The sequence below is a fragment of the Pongo abelii genome, chromosome 4 (genome assembly GCF_028885655.2).
Source record: "Pongo abelii isolate AG06213 chromosome 4, NHGRI_mPonAbe1-v2.0_pri, whole genome shotgun sequence".
Taxonomy (NCBI): domain Eukaryota; kingdom Metazoa; phylum Chordata; class Mammalia; order Primates; family Hominidae; genus Pongo; species Pongo abelii.
This window is the reverse complement of record NC_071989.2, coordinates 133,725,127-133,747,604: the sequence shown is the minus strand read 5'-3', so window position 1 is coordinate 133,747,604 and position 22,478 is coordinate 133,725,127. Positions and strand designations below refer to the sequence as shown.

At 40.3% G+C, this 22,478-nt stretch overlaps 1 long non-coding RNA gene across 1 annotated transcript in view; it reads right to left on the bottom strand.

Moving 5' to 3' along the window:
- LOC134761494 (uncharacterized) overlaps positions 1-22,478 on the bottom strand; it is a 200,231-nt gene that overhangs the window by 78,487 nt on the left and 99,266 nt on the right. Inside the window, exon 2 of the long non-coding RNA XR_010140172.1 lies at positions 1,939-2,035. This is a non-coding gene — a long non-coding RNA (uncharacterized LOC134761494). The remainder of the gene's footprint in view (positions 1-1,938; positions 2,036-22,478) is intronic.

Sequence of the window (22,478 nt, the reverse complement as noted above, 5' to 3'; positions counted from 1 at the left end):
ATATCTGTTAAGTCCATTTGTTCTAGGGTATAGTTTAAGTCCATTGTTTTTTTGTTGACTTTCTGTCTTGATGATCTGTCTAGTCCTGTGAGTGGGTAATGAAATCCCCCACTATTGTTGTGTTGCTGTCTATCTCCTTTCTTAGGTCTAGTAGTTATTCTTCTATAAATTTTGGAGCTCCAGCATTAAGGGCATATATATTTAGGATTGTCATATTTTGCTGTTGGACTAATCCTTTTTTCTTTGTCTCTGCCTCATTGGGTTAATTCAAAAGCCTTGTCTTCAAGCTCTGAAGTTCTTTCTTCTATTTGTTCAGTTCTGTTGCTGAGAATTTCCAGTGTATTTTGCATTTCTTTGAGTGTGTCCTTTATTTCCAGGAGTTGTGATTGTGTTTTACGTATGCTATCTATTTCTCTGGATAATTTTCTGTCCATATTCTGTATCTTTTTAAAAATTTATTTAAGTTTATATTCACCTTTCTCTGATGCCTCCATAAGTAGCTTAATAATCAACCCTCTAAATGCTCTTTTTTTGGCAATTCAGAGATTTATTCTCGTTTTGCCTCCATTACTGGTGAGATAGTGTGATCTTTTGGGGGTGTTTCATACCCTTGTTTTGTCATATTACTAGGATTGTTTTCCTGGGTCTTTCTTACTTGGATACACTATGTCAGAGAGAAGATCCAGGGCTCAAGGGCTTTGTTCAGATTCCTTTTTCCCATGGGGTGCTCCCTTAATGTGGTGCTCTCTTCCTTTCCCTAGTGTTGGGGCTTCCTGAGAGTCTAACTTCAGTGATTGATTGTTATTTCTCTTCTGGGTCTAGCCACCCAGTGGGGCTACCAGGCTCCAGGCTGGTACTGGGAAGTGTCTGCAAAGAGTCCTGTGATGTGATCCATCTTCAGGTCTCTCAGCTATGGACACCAGCACCTGCTCTAGTAGAGGTAGCAGGAGAGTGAACTGGACTCTGTGAAGGTCCTTGGTTGTAGTTTTGTTTACTGTGCTGGTTTTGTGTTGGTTTGCCTCCAGCCAGGAGGCGGCACTTTCAATAGAGCATCAGCTGCAGTAGTATAGGGAAGATGCAAGTTTGCCCTAGGGTTGCCTGGATAAGTATTTGGGTTTCTCAGGTAGTAGGTGGGACCATAGACCTTTCAAGAAATTATTTCCTTTGTCTTCAGCTACAAGGGTGGGTGGAGAAAGACCATCAGGTTGCAGCAGGGTTAGGTGTATCTGAGCTCAGACTCTCCTTGAGCGGGGCTTGCTGTAGCTGCTATGGGGGAAGGGGGTGTGGTTCTTGGGCCAATGGAGTTATGTCCCCAGGGAGATTATGGCTGCCTCTGCTGCATCGTAGCGGTCACCAGGGAAATGGGGGAAAGCCAGAAGTGACAGACCTCATCCAGCTCCCATGTAGCCCAAAAGGCCAGTCTCACTCCCACTGTCCCCCCTCAATAGTACCGAGTTCATTTCCAGGCAACTGGTGAGCAGGGCTGAGAACTTGCCCCAGGCTACAAGCCTCCTGACTGAGAAGGTAAGCAGGGCTTTCAGATTTCACACCTCCCACCTGCAGCAGTTTCTGTGCTTGTATCTGCACTCCCCATTCACCCCTCCCCCCGCCCCGGATTCTGTCCAGGACACCATGCATTTGGTCAAAATTGTTACAAAATTTATGTGGAAGTTTCCTTCTCCCTGTGGTTTTTCCACAGTTCCACTGGCAGCCCTCCCCAAGGACCCCTGAAAGTCAGGAATTGTTTCCCTGGGGACCAATAGTGTCTACAGAGCTCTTCCTGCTGCTTCTTGTACCCCTACATTTCGCTCAGCTCTCTAAATTCATCTCAACTCCAGGTAAGGTCAAATCCTTCTCCCATGATCTGGACCTTCAGGTTCCCCAGTGAGAATATGTGTTTGGGGTAGACATTCCCCCTCTCACACTTTGAGTACTCACAGTTTTTGGCTGTCTCAAGGAGACTGCAACAGCAAGCCACTTCCTCCAAAGGATCTGTGGATTCTCCCAGCTTTCCTGGTATGTTTCTGTGGTAGTTCTGGGAACAAAAGTTCATAATTTGAGTCTCCATATGCTGCTCTGCCTGTCCAAGTAGGAGCTGCAAGTTAATCTTGCCTCCTCTTCACCATTTTTCTCTCTTTTTATCTCTTTATTGAACATAATAGTCACAGTTATTTTAAAATGCAGTCAATATAATTTTAATGTCTGGATCAGCTATGTGACTGTTTCTGTTGTCTGCTTTTCCGCTTGTTTCTATCTCTTGGTATGCTTTGTGAATTTTTAATAAATTTTATGCCTTGTGAGATTTTTTTTAAAGAAAAATTAAAATTCTTGGGAAATGTGGCTTTCCTCCAAGAGAAGATTCTTTTTAGCTTCACCCAGGATGTTAGAATAAATCAGCTTTATCCAGGCTTACCCTAAGTTGATTTGGGATCATATTTCATTCTGGGAGAGGTGGTTGTCTTATCTAATGTGCAGATAATAACCAAGAAAATCAAAAAAAATTAAGAGACAAGGTAATATGTTCCAAATAAAAGAACAAAATAAATCTCTAGAAACTAACTGTAGTGAAATGGAGACATGTGATTTACTTAACAGGGAATTCAAAAATCAGTCATATAGATGGCCACTGAGGTATAAAGAGCAATGCTTAAAAAACAGAATTTCAACAACAAGGAAATATTTAAAAATACTAAATAGAAATCATAAAGCTGAAAAATATAATAGCTGAACTCAAAAATTCCATAGAGGGATTCTGATTCTAAATCAAACTAAACCAAGCAAAATAAAATACAGGAAAACTTGAAGACAGATCAATGGAAATAATTCAATCCGAAGAGTAAAAAGAAAAATATATAAAAGAGTGAAGATAGCTTGAAGGACTTATGGGACACCATCAAGCTAAATAATGTATATATTTTTGGACTACTAAAAAGAGAAGAGAGAGAGAAAGGAACAGAAAATACATTCAAAGACATAATGGCAGAAAACTGTCCACGTCTGGGGAAGGAAATAGAAATTCAGATCCAGGAAACTCAATGGATGCCTAATAGGAGTCACACACACACCTAATAGGAGACCCACAGCATATTACAATTAACTTTTAAAGGATTGATCTATCTATAGCTCAGAAGTCTCAATGGGAGCCTGGACTGTTTACTAGGATCTTTTAATTTGGGTAGGCTTTTAGTTCCAATTTTTATCTCTCATCACAGTTGGACTACTGATAAGTATACTTAGATCTTTAGGCACTTAGCAACTGTTATCTGCTCAGTTCCCCAGATGTTTGGTCTGTTTCACTTATGAATGACAGATTCTTTAAGGGAAAAGCATCTCACACTGTCAGGTTTACTTCTCTGAGTTTCTCTGCTCTTCAAAATTGTGACCGCCCCCTCCCAACCTTGAGCTGCCTTGCTAGCCCTGAATGACAAAATTTTTCTCCCTAAGCCCATGAGACTGCTGAAGGCTATGTTCAGCTTCTGTACATCTCAGTAGACTCTTTCTGCTTGATTTATTAGTTGTCAGCAATGCTGGTTATGAATCAGCAAATAGATTGAAGCAACAAAATAACCCAGCATAGAATGTCATGTTCACTTCAGTGAATTCCTCTTCTCACTAAGATGTTGGCCTATCAAGGGCTGGCTGTTTTGATGGCTTAACATTTCCAACAGATGTTTATTGTGTTTTCTCCAGTTTTTCTCAGTTGTTTTTATTATGAAGATTGATGTGCTACATACAAAAAACAATTGTATGTGTTTAATCTAGTTTTAGTTGTGTATCTGTGGTTTCCATTTAACACATCCTGACTAATATGTAAAACTCAACGTCTATGTTGATAAAATTATCTGACAGAATGCAGGGTGAAGAAATAACAAGTAGACAATTTTAAATTTTTCTATCCTCATATTGCTCAATTTTGTTGATTCTCATCCGTAGATTCTTGATGTTATTACATAGCTATTCAGTGGTTTCCAGTGTTTTACTTTCCTTTACATTCCCAATTGCTAGACATTCTATGAGACTCTGCCAGATGGTCTCTTAATATTTTCTGAAAAGTGTTGGCCCTCTACCATGTCCACATCACTATGCCCATGGTATTCTACATTGATCTGTAACCTGCGTAGTCTGTGCCTTAAGACTCTAGCATGAGTCTCAGGTTCTTGCAGAAACAGGCAGGGCCTTTCAAATCTTGCTCAGTTAAAAAAATTCATTCTCATGTGGCTCCACTTTGAAAACATTAAAAGAATCTAAATAATTATAAAACATTCCATTGAGCTGCCCAAGCAGCTCAGAACTTGCTCCTTGTTAATGGTATATTGTTCCATATTGGATAATGCCATAGTCTTTCTGTATTGGCTTCAATTATTTCTTGAAATAGACTATTATAAAGAGAAACGTAATTTATAATTCATGTGGAGTGCATTTCTTCATTCATTGAACACATATTTATTAACTCTTAGCCTTATTCTAAGCACTGATGATAGAACAGTGAGAAAGATAGACAAGTTCCTTCACTCCAGAAGCTTACAGTTCTATTGGCAGACAACAAACCCAAAAAAAAAGAAAAATAAATAAGTAATCAAAAACATTTGAGCCATTATCTCAATAAAAGCTACGAAGAAAGTAAAATAGTATAATATAAAAGAGAAAATAAATATAAAATACGGTGGGAAAGAAAGAATGTCTTGAGAGGTGACATTTGATCAGAGACCTAAATGGTGAGGTATCACCTTTGCAAAGATCTGATGAAAAGGTGGCCCAAGTTGAGGCAAAAGCAAATGCAAATATCCTTGTGCTAACAATTATCCTTGTGCTTGTAATGATTCCTTCATCTTGAGACCTAAGCCTGTGAGGTATCCTACCATGTTGAACATTGTGTAACCAGCAGGCCAATGAAGAAATGATGATGTGTAATTTATGAAGCTATGTCATAAAAGATATTGAGGCATCTATCTTACTCTCCTTGACCATCATTGTTGATGAAGACACTTTCCATATTGCTAGAAACTCAAGAAATCCTGTGGAAATCCCATGGGTAGGACCATATGCGTTTTAATTCCTCAATTAAAACCTCCTGAAAAGAGTCAAGAAGAAACAGATTCCTCCTGCCAATCATCATGTGAATCAACCATCTTGGAAATGAACCCTCTAGCACCAGATGACTGTAGCCCACACTAACACCTTGACAGCAACTATAAGACAGACATCAAGCCAGACCTTACCAGCTAAGTCACCTCTAAATTCATGAATGACAGAAAATCAGAAATAGTGTTTGTTATTTTTAAACCCATAAGTTTGTGGTAATTTGTTAAGCAACAATAGCTACCTAATGCTGTAACAAATACCTAAATATGTGGAAGTAGCTCTGAATCCAGGCAGTGGGAAGAATGTGGAAGAACTTTGAAGGGAGGAGAGTGAAAACCTAACAAACAGTCCTTGAGCAGACTGTAGGGGGAAGCCTGAGGGCTTTTGAGGAGGCATTAAAGGAGAATGAGGGAAAAGGAATTCTTGTTATGAATTGGTAGAAAGTTTACCAACACCATTACCTGCAGTCATGTGGAAAGGAGAAATGTGGTTAATGAATTGAAAATGATGTGCTAAGGAGTTTTCCCAAACTTCTTCCTGATTACAGCAAAATGAAAGAGGTAAGAGATAACCTAAAAAAATCGTTAAACAAAAAATAGACAAGACTTGATGGTCCTGAAAATTTTTCCAGATGGCAAAAATACTAAAATTAAGAAATGATTTCCCGGCAAAGATGAAACCCAATGGCCTGTCAGGCAAACATGATCTAAGGATAAAGCCAAGGGGGCAGCAGTAAAAATCATTGTTAACACCTTTGGAAGAGTTAAGGTGGCACCTCAGAGAACCTTCAATCAAACAGTAAGACTTTTAAGAAGTTTGAAAGTGTTGCCCCTCCACAGTCTCAAGAAAAGGCTGAGGTAGAGAAAGGGTGATCTTAAATAGGTTTGTGGGTGTGGCTTTTATAAAAAGATTAAATTCCAAACGATTCACAATGGGCCCACAGAGTTTTGTTTTGTTTTTTAATTATTAGATTGACAGAAACACTGCCAGCTTGGACCGGAAGGAATAGAGATAATATAAAATTTTTACAAATGCCTCTAGACTCTCAAGATTCTATTGACTAGAAGGCTGAGAAAGCATTGCAGCTGTAAACATAGACTATTTTTCATGGAAGAAGAAGGATAATTGAGGGGATGGAACCAAGAGCCCAGAGAGCAGAGCGAAGAGCCATACAGTTATTCCCAGACAGGAATACAACTGAGTCCTAATGAAGGAACTTCCAACGTTGGTTTGTTGGGATTTCAATGACACCCGTATGCCTCTCATTTTTCCCCTTTTTGAATGAAAGTATATTTAATTGTTATCCTAGGACTATCCCATGACCATTATGTGCTGGGTGTACAGGTAGACAGATAACTTATTTCTATAGTACACAGATCTTATGATCAAAAGAAACCATACTAGAGGAGCTGTATTCAAGGAATTATATCTAAGAAGTATCATTAGTTATGAGGCCTTTATTTAGATGACAAATTCTGGAATTTGAGCTGGTGGTATAATAAAATGGGGCTTTCAGGGGGGTCTTGACCATGGGTTCAGTGTATACTGGATGTAGGAAATATGTGAATCATTGTGAGACAGAGGGCACACTGTGCAAGGCAGCCTCCAAGATGACCTCTAATTTATCCAAAAAGGGTAGTACCTTCCCACATTGAGTAATACTGATTTTGTAGTTGATATGATTTGGATCTGTGTGCCCACCCAAATCTCATGTCAAATTGTCATCCCCAGTGTCGGAGGTGGGGTCTGGAGGGAGGTGATTGAATCATGGGGGAGATTTCTCATAAATGGTTTAGCACCATCCCCTTGGTGCTGTTCTCATGATAGAGTTCTCATGAGATCTGGTTGTTTAAAAGTGCGTAGCACCCGCCCCCTATTCTATCTTGCTCATGCTCCCACCCCATGGGAGCCTCATTCCCCCCTCATTCCCCATTCGCCTTCTGCCATGACTGGAAGCTTCCTGGGGCCTCCTCAAAAGCAGAAACCTCTATGCTTCCTTCACAGCCTGCAGAACCATGAGCCAATTAAATCTCTTTTCTTTATTAATTACCATCTCAGGGATTTCTTTATAGCAGTGCAAGAACAGACTAAAACAGTAGTTAATAAGATATTGTGGAAATGATATTGCATGAGTACTGAGGCTAGATTATAAAAGCCACTGTAGTTTTTGTCTTGTTCTCTTGGATCACCTGCCCCTGAAGAAGCCAGCTGCCATGACATGAGACTACTCAAGAAGCCTTAGAAGCCTTATGAGGAAGGCAATGTGGCAAGGAACATAAGCTTTCTATGAACAATCAAGGAGGAACTGAAAGGCCTGCTATCAATAGCTATAGGAGTGTACAATCTTGGAAGTGGATCTTACAGGTTCAAAAGGCCACTGGAATCTCAGTGAGCATCTTAATTGCAACACCATGAGAGATTCCAAGCCAGAGCCACCCTAACAATCACCCACAAATTTTTGATCAACAGAGACTGTGAGATAATAAATACTTTTATTAAGCCACTATGTTTTAGGGAAGTGGAAATATCAGATGGACACAGGATATTTCTGTTAGCACTAGCTTTTGAAGTTGCTGTTAAATGGAGATGGGAGGGTGGTTTAATGGGTTGCAACAGGCTTTTTTTACCTTTAAAATTAATAGCACAACTTATTTTCTGCCTAAAAAATCATATGGCAAATATTTTAAGTGCTTGTAAAAATTAAAGTAAATGCTAATTAATTAATTTTGTTTCAAATTGCTAAAAAATTTGCAACACCTCTTGAAATCATTCACACAGTAAGGAATTACCAAATTTTAGTGGGTAATGCTAATTCTTTGACCTTGCCTAAGGTCTCTAAGAAAACAAGGAGAGAACATACATGATAATGTGTAAAAATAAATCCTTCAGCTAGAAAATGCCAGCAAAGGTCTGATGAGAGAAACATAATAAGAATGATTTTCTGATGTGAATCTCTCTCTTTAGAAATTACTTGTCGAAGCTCCTCCTTTGCATGCACATGTACATTTTTATATATTTATTATGTGGATAGATTCTTTGTATGCATAATGGGTGCTTGTATTTTTACTACTGACCCAAAAGGCTCATTGCTTTCCTGTCTACCCCTTACAAAATTTTTATGTTGTATTTTATGTAATCTTTAGTACATCATTTTCATTTAGGAGACCCCTCCTCCACTTTTTTTTTTTTTAAAGAAAAAAAGAGACATTTGGTTTGGATGATTTCGATTGTGTTTCTCAGATTCAGTAAAAATATTTATTCCAATATTATTCCAAGAATAATATTTATTTCACCAAAGTTAAATATCGAATTAACTAGGGGTTACTGACAAATATCTGAAATATTAGATATTATGTTTTTTTCTAGGGATTTAAGATCAAGCATTCTTCCTTCTTAACAATTGTTGAAGGTAATATCCATAACTCTGCCATGTGGTTACACTTGGAGTTACTCATTCTCTGAGTTGAAGCATTATATATTAAGCAATATTGACCTTAAGGAACCATAGAGACAACAAAGGTGTGTGCCCAGTCAAAAGGCAATTGTCTGGTGGTAACAGTTTTCTCCCAAGGCCATTCTTTACCAATTTCATAAGGCAGGATGTGTTAGTCCATTCTCATCATTCTCATGCTGCTATAAAGTGTGCCCGAGACTGGGTAATTTTTAAAGGAAAAAGGTTACATTGACTCACAGTCCCACATGGCTGGGGAGGCCTCAGGAAACATAATCATAGCAGGAGAAGGAAACACATCCTTCTTCACATGGCAGCAGGAGAGAGAGAAGTGCCAAGCAAAGTAAGAAAAGCCCCTTGTAAAACCAACAGATCTCATGAGAACTCACTATCATGAGAACAGCATGAAGATAACCACCCCCATGATTCAGTTACCTCACTATCATGAGAACAGCATGAGCATAACCACCCCTATGATTCAATTACCTCCCACTGAGTCCCTCCTACAACACACGCAGAACTACAATTCAATATGAGATTTGGATGGGGACACAGCCAAACCATATCACAGGGTATGAAGGAAAAACTCTTGGAAATCTGGAAGCAAGATGAAATTTGTAGTTTAAACCACAGCCTCTTCTATTTTCATTTCCAAAAGAAATCTGTTTCATGTAGAGTTTTTCCCCTAAAGCAATGTAAGCTTTATTGATTATTTGATTCCTTCCTTCTCTACATTTTATTCCCTACTCATTGTTGTCTACTTCTTTATGTTGTCTTTAACTCAAAGTATATCTCTTCATAAACTTAATGAGCATCTGCATACCCTTTCCTAATCAAATTTTATTCTTATCTGTTCTTCCTAACTTTCACACCCACAATCCCTTATGTATGTACACATCATTATCTGTGTATATGTAGAAAGCTATATGGATGTAAGAATTTGTATATGCTGGTGACTCTGAACAATTGGACTCTTCATGCTTTCTTCTATTTCCATACCTAATCATTACCTTCTTGATATTATATCATAATCTCCCCTAAATGAGCCCATACATGCAATTTTAATACTTGTGCTTCTGATTAACAGTTTTTAAGGATGAGAACCCTACAAATTAGCAACTTGGAGCTTCCAGCCCTAGAGATTTCTATTACCACTGGGGAATAACAGAAGTTACTAACGATGGGTGTGAGAAGCAGGCTTTCTGGCAACTCTCAGAGGCAATTGCTGACATACACAATTGTGCTGGGGTCTGGAATATGTTCTCTGTGGATAACAGCTATTAATTGAGGGCCTGCTTTCTTTTACTTTCTTTTTTTTCTTTTTGCTAAATGCAGATGCAGAACATATTATATACTTGTATATATACACATATATATTACATAAATATGAGAATTTAAAGAAAAATAATGAACCAATTAGCAATCTAATCACAGTCCAGTTTAAAAAATAAAATACAGTCTGTTCTTTAAAAACCTCCTTTGTGCCCTATCTCAAGACACCCTGCCTTTTCCTCAAGGGTAACCAATAGCATTAATTTTGTATTTATAATCTCCTTACTTTTTGTGGAGCTTTATTACCTATAAATTGGCAAATGTTCCAAAGGGAAAAGCAGTGCAAAATGTCATGTTCACCTTAATGGATTTTCCTTCTCCAGAGTCCCTTTACCCTGCCAGTCCTTGCTGCCTCGCTCCACAGTGTCTTAAAACAAAAGGTATTTTTTTAATCTAACTCTTCCTGTTATTCTTGATAGAACAGTTGGCTCAATATAAGCTAGTCATCAATTCTAGAGGCAGAATTACTTTCAATATTTAACTATTTATTAATATGAAAAGTGCATTATGATATGAAGAAACCTGAGGCCAGGCTGGAAGGCTTCTTACAGATGTTTAGAGGCTCACCAGGGAGGAAGGGCATTTTAAGCAGAAGGAATCGGGCAAAGCCTTGGAGGCATGGAATGGCATGATATCACTGGGAAACTGCAAAGAGTTCTTTCTGCATCCCTCTTTCGTTAGAACTTTGAGGCTTGCCGATTCCAATTCATCATGAAAATTAGAGTAATATCCCTGTCTTTCCAAGCTGAAGAATCAAAATCTACTTTAAAGAAGGCCAAGAATGATGGCATGTCAATATGAGTGTCACCTACAGGTTATCTTTTAAAAACAACCCTCTTTTGCTCAAGTAGACTTTCATTGTCACATGCTCCTCAAATAATTGACATAGGTCCTTCACTCAGCATGTTAACCTCTCACGTATGGAAGATTGGCTGTGCCAGCCATGTGCCTGACCTCATGCGTCCCAGATCTCAGCAGTTTATTGAGCATCCAGTTTGTGCCCATCATTCTTATCTCAGAGAACTCACCATGGGCTTAGCCAAGATGTAAATACATAAAAAGTCAATTCACTTTAACAATGACTCATCCACACTTACTATGTCTGGAAAGACACTAATTTCTGCAATACAAAGATGAATAGGATGTGTATGTATCCCAGGAACTATATACAAGGATTCTCCAGATATAATAATGAAAACACTAGACACAGTAAAATTATCAGTCAGTGAGAAAAGAATCTAAGCTATGATATAAACATTTAGTAGAATGCTATAAATAAGTAAAGATTAATTCACTCTGTTTGAATATATCAACATGGGTACATCACAAAGACGTAATGTTGACTGAAGAAAAACCATTGCTACCTTTTATATAAACATAGACCATACACATGGAAAAATATTTGTAATAATAATAATGATAGCTAAGACGCAGAGCTTAATATGAACTTTTAGAAACATGAATAAATTTTATCCTCATAATAACTGGATGAATTAGTCTCTGTTATCTCCATTTTTCAGATGAAGGAACTGAGAAGTAATTTGCTCTAAGTCACATGATTAAAAAGTGGCAGCACTGGCCCCAGCATCTATGATCTTCAATACCATGCTATACTGCCTCATGAAAGCCTGAGACTTTTGATAGGCAGGATATTCACCAACTTCATAATGATAGTTACCTCAAGGAGGACGAAGAAAAATGGTATAAATGGAAGGGCTTTTACTCTATGTCTAGCACATTATTTTTTTTAAAGAAAAAAGAAAACAGACCTCTAGCACATGCAATACAATATTAAAATTTGCTTCCTCTTAGGTGTCTTTCATTAATTTTTTCTAATTTTTCTATGTCTAAAATAAGCAATGAATTGAAATTTTTAAAAAAAAAGATGAATAAGAAACGGGCCTTGTGTCGGCTAAGAGAGGTAACCATGAAAATAAAAACTATATATTGTATATTGGTGTAATGTTATTGCTCTATTTAACATTTAGAGCGCTTGATTGTTTTCAAAATATTATTACCTCATACATACACAGACCTGGGACATGAATAAGACAAGGGTTTAATAATTTTATGTATAAGCAAAATGAGGCTGAGAGAGGTTAAGCAACCTAGTGCAACTATTAGTTTTTGAAAAGCCAGTTTTTTTGTGGGTTTTTTTGCCTTACCATGTGATGATGATAACAGCACTCCTCTCATCAAGAAAGGTTCAGAAACACATCAGGCATGAGAAATTGCCTACAGGAAAGAGATGCAATGGACAACACACTAACTCATCCATTCCTTTTTGTGCCAAAATAGATGCTTCCTTTTCTCTTGTTTATCAGAAATTATGAATTAAAGCATAAGGAACAACTCCACGATCTTTTCTTTTCCATCTCTCCAACATGACTACAATCACCATAGGAGAATGAGAAGAGGGACAGATGAGGCAGTAGTCTTCATGCTTTCTTCTAGACCTGAGCTGTTCAATATGGCAGCCACTAGACACATGTGGCATTGAGCACTTGAATTGTGGAGAGGGTATCTGAGGAATGGAGTTTTAAATTTTTAAATTTACTAATTTAAGTTTAAATGTGAACATTGAACTAGTGTAAAATATATTTTCAATTAAATGAAACTTCATTAATTTCAAGACATATTTATTTCACTTCAACATTTGCTTCCTGTAAGATAGTATTGTTGGATTTTAGTATGCATGTTGGACTTGTACCTCCTTTCTAGTATTACACATAAATGCATCATCAATCAAATAAGATTTAGGCGTATCTAGTTGGTGTCAATGGATCGATTCAGTTTGAATAATTTTTTTTTCCTATAGTGGGTTGTAATATTATAATGTGCGTATTTGAATATCATATGCAAATAGCATAAGTTTCAGTGATCCTGACAATACACAATTCATTAAATTCAATGTTAACATGAAACTTTAATGTGTCGACTCCTTCAATTTTATAAATTTACCTCCCCAGTAATATACTTCATAAAATTTCTTTTCCTCCAGCTCAGGGTGCAGTCTGGGACCATGTACTGTATTGTTATCATATCTATAGTTTCCATTAATCTGGAGCAGTTGTCAGCTTTGTGTCTCTTTTACAATATTGACATTTTTGAAGATTAAAGCAATGAACCATTTTCATAGTCTCTTTTTCTCACCTGGAATGCTGTTTTAAAATATTTTACCTCATCTTTATTCAGATTTTGAAGAGTGCTTTGCAAATGGCCTTTAGGGTCAGTCAGGGCTAGAATCAAGACATAAATGGCCATACAAATAATGCTAGGGTATATGGAAGCAGTTTTTGAAACTGAAAGGCCTCCAGTGGTGAAGACAAAGAAGATGGGAGGTGAGACTTGAGGGATAGGCCCTTTGGAAGTAGAGGACGATTGAGAAGCTGTTGCTACAGAAGAAAACTAGCAAAGAAAGGAGCTGTCAACTCTGGTAAAGTTACATATATGGATGGAAAAGGTCTGGGTGTCCTGAGCCAAGGCAGATTCATGAGAATTGAATTGAAAATAAAGGAGAATTGAGGAAGGAAATAAAAAAGTGAGAATTGAGGAAAGAAAGAATTGAGAAGGTAGAGAAATTACACAGTGCTTAATTAAAGCAGTTAATAATCTTAATAATGAAGCTGTATTACAACTTTCTTAAATGCCTGGTTATCCTAGGTAGATAAGACAAAAATATGGCCTCATTATTGATTTTTTAAAGGATTTGAGAGGCCATGAGGAATTTTAGTGAAAGTGAGAAAGTAAGTGCCAAAAATCAGGAGGCCTATCATAGAAGAAGTCATCAAATGAGTGATTCAAAACAAACAATATTGTTTAAAATAAATCCAACTGCTCTCTTAAGAGATTGGATCTAGCTAAAGGGAAGGCCTTGCCCACTCTCCAGATCAGTATGGATTCGGGTGTGACATATCCTTCTCTAGCACCAAGAAAGAGATAGATAGTCTCTCATCTCAATGAAAATTCAACATCTAAAATGGCACTTGTTGCAAAAGAACCTAGGAAGTTCATGTTGTTACCTTCTCTGGTCCATGGACCTCCGGAAGTCCTTGTTTCTTCAGTGCCCAACCTTCCCCCATACAGCCCTGTCTTTAGGCCTATGTGGCAGGCTGCACCCTTCATGGAGAATGTACAATCAATCAGTAAACAGATCCAGAAGCAGCTGGAGAACTACCTTCAATAACAATTTATTCAACAACAGGTAGGCCAGCCCTACATCATCCAAGCACCTCTGGCACTGATGCAGCCTTGGGGGAAATAACCAAGGAAAGCTCTCACAGCCCTCTGTATTCAAATACTGAAAGATCAAGATTGTATATTAATAGAAGCACCCAGGAGGCTGCCATATAAGGGTCCCAGCTAGTGAGGATCCAGGTAGGGAAAGACCTGGAGAGATGTATGAGGCATACCTTGAGGAGGGACCAAAAAATAACCTGCCATGGGATTCAGAAGCTAAACACAGAAGGTTCTGAAGGAAAACTCTGAGGAAAAAAAAAAGTAAGTAAGTCACGCAGGGAATGGCTGATCAAAACGCTCATAGAAAAACCTGGAATAGAAACAAACAAAAAAATATACCTGCCAAGTAAACTTGGGAAGTCACTGGGGTAGACCATTTTGGGTAGAGAGCCTGTATGTGGGTTGTCTTCAGTTTGCTGCCTACTATCCACTGCCCAGTCCTGGAAAGTCTCATACTCACATGGAAACCAGAAATATTACACTCAGTGGCCAGGAAAGTCATGTGAATTCCTTATGGGAGGATTTCTTCCCCAATCCAAGGATTCAGCTGATTTAGAAGCTCATATTATGTAGTTTTGGGGGCAGCAGAGGCAGGCTTTGCCCTTTAAGGTCCTTGAATCCATAAAACTATTTCAGATGAGAGAGACACAATCCTGGCCTCTTCTCTAGTCTGCCATTCTCTCTCTAACCACCCATGTTTCAGAGACTGACTCTAGAGATGAGACTGCAAAGCTCCTTGGGGGAAAATACCAAAGCAAGTCATGGAGACAGAGACCCAGTCTTCACACTTCCCCTGGAGCCCCTCCCATGGGATAGGAAGGCCAGATGACCTTGACATGATATTGGTCATTTGTTCATAAAACAATCTGAAACCGAAGAAGATAGCAAACGAATTTTTCAGCTGCTCACACCCAGCGTCATGGACAAAACCTGGCAGAATTCTCAATCCACAGGAGCAGCCCAAAGCTGACAACAAATTGAGCATTGGTTGGAAATGATCTGAGAGATGAGAGGGTGAATTTTGCTCCAAGAGACTCCAGCCATAGACTAGCAATGTCCCAGAGGATAAGAATATGAGCGAAGACAACTGTTCAGGGAAAGAGTGAAGGCCAAGGACTTATCTCTTCAACTACAATCAATCAGGCAACATCTGGAGAGTCAGTTATCTGAGAAAGACTCAAAAGCTAAATGAATATATGAGTGATCTAGTTCTAGTGACCAAGGGATGCTCCATTCCACAAAGAGATTGGTTGCTGAAGATCCCAGAGAGCCATACCTCATAGACAATTTGTCAGTGAGTTAGTGTGTGAGTTGAAAGTAGAGCAGCAGTGCCAGCCTCAGTGGCACTTGGAAGTGTCCCCTTGAAGTAACCCTGACCTCAGATAATTTGGCTTCTACGTTTTCAGAGTTGCATTCCTGTGTAAATATGGCAGCTTCCTAGATGTTTTAGGGGCACATGGAGAACAATACCATCCTGGGAAGCATGAGCCCTAGATCATTAAGCCTCAGGCACCAGGGAAGAGCTAGGATAAGTATTTAGCCACAGTGGAAGACAAAGAATCCCAGAACACTCAAAGCAGAAGATTGAGCAGGGGATGCAGGGTTGGAAGCCACTCACACCAGAGGGAAGAGCCATATGTACATGGGGGGGAATTAGCAAAGACCCTTATCAGAAGTTACCCCAACTCTTGCTGCAGAAGGAATAGGCATCTCTAAATAATAAACTCAGAAAAAGCATGAGGTCCATGTTTCAGTGGCTTTACCTTAAGGGAAGAAAACAAAGAACAAGAAAGTCTCTTGTGAAAAACTCATGTCATTGTCAGTCTCTGTGCAGGGTTCTGGCCCTCACATGCTTGACTCTAGAGACCAAACTGAACTGAGGCATGGACTTCATATAAGGGAAGAAAGTGAGCACAAGGAAAAACTCTACGCTCAGGTAAGAACTCATAGAGGGGCCTTCCTGTGATTACAGGCTTCTGCCTATCCTGAGCAGGGGAAAGTGATCAATGCCACAGTCTGCAGCCATCAGAGAGGCTCTGATACCACAGTTGCCATGGCAGAGACAACTGGACAAAGACCAGGACAGATACCCCAGAAAAATAATAAAATCCAAGGATCAGCAACTTTGCCTGAGCCATCTCCTTCCATGCCCTCCTGGGAGCCTATATTCCCAGCCAGGCTCTGCCAGCTAGGGACAAGAATGCTGAGAATCTCAGGCTGCCCTCACCACTACCCTAGGGTCTATCTTTGGGGATGAGTCTCTTCTCCTCAGCCAGAAAAATCTTCTTCATTCACTCTTAAGAGGGAAATTTCAAAAAGAAATTTCAGTTCAGTTACAGAAAATACATGAGTTCACAGAGTAGCACCTCCCTTGTTTCTCATAAACAAGGATGTTCATTCTTTCCAAACAGATTGGTTTTTCCTGTAGGAGAGTGGTGTCTTCTGTCTGTGCTGTGTTTGGATTCTAGCTTTGGGATATCTAAGAGCCTGTGCTTTGGGAAAGGAAGGGATCAGCTTTAGTTTCTGTTGAGTGCCTGCTTTGGCTTCTAAAATGTTACCAAGGTCATGGAGGTAGCTTAATGGCAGCAATGTATGTACATCCTCCATTCTTGGTTCTTTCATTTACATCTGATCAAACATCACGTTTTAACTACTTTATTTTTTATAATACTATCATCGCTTCCCAAAAGAATTATTTTTAAAGTCTATGATAAAAGCATTTAGGGGCTTATTGAAGTGAGAAAATTAAATAAGACCTAGTCACAAATCTAGCTAAACCAGACTTTCTCTTACTCCTCGAACATCTATAGGAGGAAGGTGGGGGTACACAGATAGAATAGGGCCAGCAATTCTTCACTAAGACTTTAGAAAGGGCAGGAGACCAAGTAGCTTTACATATCACAAGTGTGGAAACTGAGAGTTTGGGGGTGATTAGGCATAAGTTCATGACTATGGGGAGAACTCCATGGCCTTATATCTTGTGATAAGAATTAGCTGGCTCCTCCCAGAGCCCCTTTCCTTCTTGATGAAGATGGGAGGTGGACCTGCTCCCCACCTCTTAGTTTTGCCTTAATGAAAATGTGCTGCGGCCAACCACTCACCTGTGTTCCACCCTTATATATGCCCTAGAGAAGTGGAGAACACAAAAGCTGCAGTTTTCTGTGTGTGTGGCAGGGACACTCTCAAGTAGGCTTCTGTTGGCCTGTTTACCTCCCAGACCCAAATGAAAGTGGCTCATGCTCAGTGACCCTGGTCACAGGTTTACTTCCCTTCTCCTTCCATCTCCACACCAGCAACGACACGGACTCTGCACGAGTGGAACATATGCATGAATATGTGTGTGATTACCTGGGCTAGCCAACTGCTGGCCATTAGGAACCCAGGGAGGGAGTGGTGATGAGCAATATCCCTTTTCTGTTTTTTCTTGCCCAGATTGCAGAAGGCCTAAGAAATGGAGCAGAAGGCCTAAGAAAAGGAGCAGAAGAAAGATCCTGGCAAAGACAGGAGGGAAAGGAGAACTCACTGTTTATAGGCTTGGGCAAAACAACAACAACAAAAAGCCTGTATGTCCTCAAATAGGATGTAGATAATTCTTTTGCCACTAGATTAAAACTGGATTCAAAACTACAACCATGATCATTGATTTGTGGCCAAGGTGTGCTCTCTCATCCCATGACAGTGCAGCCCTGAAAGGAATTAGGGACAGGAACATTCTCCTGCAAACAGTGATTTTTACATTTATACTAGGAGCTGGTGGCCAGTAGACACAGAGAACACAGAACAGGGCAGGTATTGGTTGGGGGTGTGTATGTGTTGGGAATATGGAGGATATTGCAGTGATGGATACTGGACCAGTGAGGGCATAGCCTAGGAACAGGGCAGATGCTGCTTAGAGATGTCTCATGTTAATCTGTCTGGGAGGAAACTGTAAAAGACAATTATTTCTCCCCACTGGGTGGGTACCTTGAGGTGGAAAACCTTTCCACAGAGTTTCCTCCTGGAGCATGGCTTGATGACATCATTGCAGAGCACAAGGTTCTCTCAACCATAAAAAGTGAGAATGTCTATTGTGAAGACACACAGTACCTGGGGAAAGATAGGGCATAGGGCAAGAAGAGGCTGGATGTGGAGTAAATGGAAAACAGGCAAAACAGTAAAAAAGGGAAAGAATGGCCCAGATTGTAGGAAAGAATAGAAATGTTATTATTCACCCTTCTTGCCCCTCAGACACATACAAACCCTGATTCAGGTCTTGTCTTCTTGTGTCTTATCAAGTCAATTGTATTAGTTTGCTCTCATGCTGCTATAAAGAACTCCTTAAGACTGAGTCATTTATAAGAAAAGAGGCTTAATTGACTCATATAGCTGGGGAGGACTCAGGAAACTTACAATCATGGTAGAAGGGGAAGCAAACACATCCTTCTTCACGTGATGGGAAGGATAAAGACCAAGTGAAGTTGGGGGAAAGCCCATTATAAAGCCATCAGATCTCGTGATAACTCACTCACTATCACAAGAACAGCATGAGCGTAGCTGCCCCCGTGATTAAATTATCTCCCACCAGGTCCCTTTCACGACAAGTGGGGATTATGGGAACTACAGTTCAAGATGAGATTTGGGTGGGGACACAGCCAAATCATATCATTCTGCCCCTGGCCCCTCTCAAATCTCATGTCTTCACAAGTCAAAACACAATCATGCCCTTCCAACAGTCCTCCAAAGTCTTTTAGCTCATTAACTCAAAAGTCCAACTCTAAAGTCTCATCTGAGACAAGGCAAGCCCCTTCCACCTACAAGCCTATAAAAGCAAAGGCAAGTTAGTTACTTCCTAGATACAAGGGGGGTAGAGGCATTAGGTAAATACACCTGTTCCAAACGGGAGAAATTCGCCAAAACAAAGGGGCTACAAGCCCCATGCAAGTCCAAAATCGAATAGGACAGTCACTCAACCTTAAAGTTCCAAAATTATCTCCTTTGACTCCATGTTTTGCATCCAGGGCACACTGATGGAAGAGATGGGCTCCCATGGCCTTGGGCAGCTCCATCTCTGTGGCCTTGCAGAGTACAGCCGCCCTCCCAGCTGCTTTCATGGGCTGGCATTGAGTGTCTGCAGTTTTTCCAGTTGCACAGTGCAAGCCATCAGTGAATCTACAATTCTGGGGTTAGGAGGACAGTGGTCCTCTTCTCACAGCTCCACCAAGCAGTGCCCAGTGGGGACTCTGTGTGGGGGCTCTGACCCCACATTTCCCTTTGCACTGCCTTAGCGGAGGTTCTCCATGAGGGCTCCACCCCTATAGCAAACTTCTGCCTGGACATCCAGACATTTCCATACATTCTCTGAAATCTAGGTGGAGGTTCCCAAACCTCAATTCTTGGCTTCTGTGTACCCACAGGCTCAAAACCATGTGGAAGCCACCAAAGCTTGGGGCTTGCATCCTCTGAAACAATGGCCTGAGCTACACTGACCCCTTTTAGCCATGACTGGAGCTGAAGCAGCTAGGATGCAGGGCACCATGTCCCAAGGCTGCATAGATTAGGGGGGGGTCCCTGGGCCCTCCCCAGGAAAGCAGTTGACTTGAAATTTCTCCTCAGAAAATGGGTTTTTCTTTTCTACTGCATTGTAAGGCTGCAAATTTTTCAAACTGTTACTGGCCTCTTCTCTAGTCTGCCATTCTCTCGTTAACCACCCATGTTTCAAAGACTGACTCTAGAGATGAGACTGACTCTAGAGATGAGACTGCCAAGCTCCTTGGGGAAAACACCAAAGTAGGTCATGGAGATAGAGACCCAGTCTTCACACTTCCCCTGCTACCCCTCCCGTGGGATAGGAAGGCTAGATGACCTTGACATGATATTGGTCATTTGTTCATAAAACAATCTCAAACTGAAGAAGATTGCAAACAAATTTTTCAGCTGCTCACACTCAGCATCATGGACAAAACCTGGCAGAATTCTCAATCTATAGGAGCAGCCCAAAGCTGACAACAAGTTGAGCACTTGAAATGATCTGAGAGATGAGAGTAGGAGTTTTGCTCCAAGAGACTTTGGCCATAGATTAGCAATGCCCCAGAGGATAAGACTGTGAGAGAAGATAACTGTTCAGGGAAAGAGTGAAGTCCAAGGACCCCTTTATCTCTTTAACTGCAATCAAGCAACATCTGGAGAGTCAGTTATCCGGGAAAGACTCAAAAGCTAAACGAATATCTGAGTGATCTAGTTCCAGTGATCAAGGGATGCTCCATTCCACGGAGATTCTTTGTGGAATGCTTCTTTTTCAAACATAAGTTCCAATTCCAAACCATATCTTTGTGAATACATGAAACTGAATGCTTTTAACAGCATCCAAGTCATATCTTGAATGCTTTGCTCCTTAGAAATTTCTTCTGCCAGATCCCTGCCCTAAATTTTCTCTCTCAAGTTCATAGTTCCACAGATCTTTAGGGCAGAGGCAAAATGTTGCCAGTCTCTTTGCCAATGCATGGCAACAATCACCTTTATTCCAGTTTCCAGCGAGTTCCTCATCTCTATCTGAGACCACCTCAGTCTGGACAACATTGTCCATATCACTATCAGCATTTTGGCCAAAACTACTCAAGTCTCTAGGAAGTTTCAAACCTTCCAACATCTTCCTGTCTTCTCCTGAGCTCTCCAAACTGTTCCAACCTCTGCTGTTACCGAGTTCCAAAGTCACTTCCATATTTTTGGGTATCTTAATGCAGCACCCCACTATTCTCAGTACCAATTTACTGATTAGTCTGTTCTCACACTGCTATAAAGAGCTGCCTGAGACTGGGTAATTTATAAGGGAAAGGGGTTTAATTGACTCACAGTTCTGCATGGCTGGGGAGAACTCAGGAAACTTACAATCATGGTGGGAAGGGGAAGCAAACACGTCCTTCTTCACATGATGGCAGGAAGGAGAAGAGCTGAGCAAAAGGGGAAAATGCCTCTTATAAAACCATCAGATCTTGTGAGAACTCATGCCCTATCATGAGAACAGCATGAGGGTAACCACTTCATGATTAAATTACCTCCCACTAGGTCCCTCCCAGGACACGTGGGGATTATGGGAACTACAATTCAAGGTAAGATTTGGGTGGGGACACAGCCAAACCATATCATGACTACAGAGCACACTGGTGCCATCATGGCAGAAGTGTTTATGGGCTTTTCTTTGAGCATGAAAACAACATCTACATGGCTGTCTTTAGGCATGGTGGGAGGTAATTGGATCATTGGGGCGGTTACCTTTATGCTGTTCCCATGATAATGAGTGAGTTCTCACAAGATCTGATGGTTTTATAAGGGGGCTTCCCCCTCCCCCACTGTGCTGTGCACTTCTCTTTACTGCTGCCATGTGAAGAAGGATGTGCTGCTGCCATGTGAAGAAGGATGTGTTTTCTTCCCCTTCCACCATGATTGTAAGTTTCCTGAGGCCTTCTGAGCTCTGCAAAACCATGAATAAATTAAACTTCTTTTCTTTATAAATTACCCACTCTTGGGTATGTCTTTATTAGCAGCATAAGAATGAACTAATACACTTGGGCTCTGTTTTGGTCCCCCCACACTCTATAACAGTCTGTCCTTCAATGCTTTAGCCAAGTGGGTCTTGTGACCACCAAGATATAACACCCAGAATAGGCTACCTTTCAGAGTCAGTCAGCTGTTGTGCAAGTGGAACACATGCAGTCAAATCTCCAACCACCCTGGTGTAGCTTTCCTGAGCCTTGAGGATCAGCTCACAATGAGTCCTAGGCTTCTGTTGTCTCTTGCTGCCCATCTGTAACTAATAAACCCACTTCATTAATTTGTTGTGTATGGTGGTGTTCTGCCTCATTGGCCTCAGATAAGTTAGTAACCAGTTCACAGTGAACCTGTTTCACAGTTGTAGTGAGAGTAGACACTAAAGCCACTTGTGAGCCACCACTCGTCTCTCCAAAGTGGTGGAGAGAGGAAGCAGTATAGTTCATCCTGGCTCCATTCCAGTCTCTGGACCCTACCCTATATCTTATATCATGGACCTCCAGAAGCAAACTTTTATTCCTAAAGAGAGCAATCAAAGCCTATAGCCATGAAAGTTTTGTTTCTGCTCCTAATAACATATTTAGTAATATTGCACATCCATCATTTTATTTGATTATTCCAACTTGAAGTTCAGAGAAGCTGAGTTACCAAAAAGATGGAAAATCCAGGACTAGGGAATTCAGAACATGAGGCTCCCAAGCCAGTGTTCTTTATCATAAGTCCATAGACAAAGGAAATCTCAACAAGAGAGGTGCTGGCTTAAGAAAGCTGAGTTACTGGCCTTGGACTACACAGTAAATCACTCCTGGCTTTCAGATATTCCCCTATCTTGAGAAACATGTGGGATGAG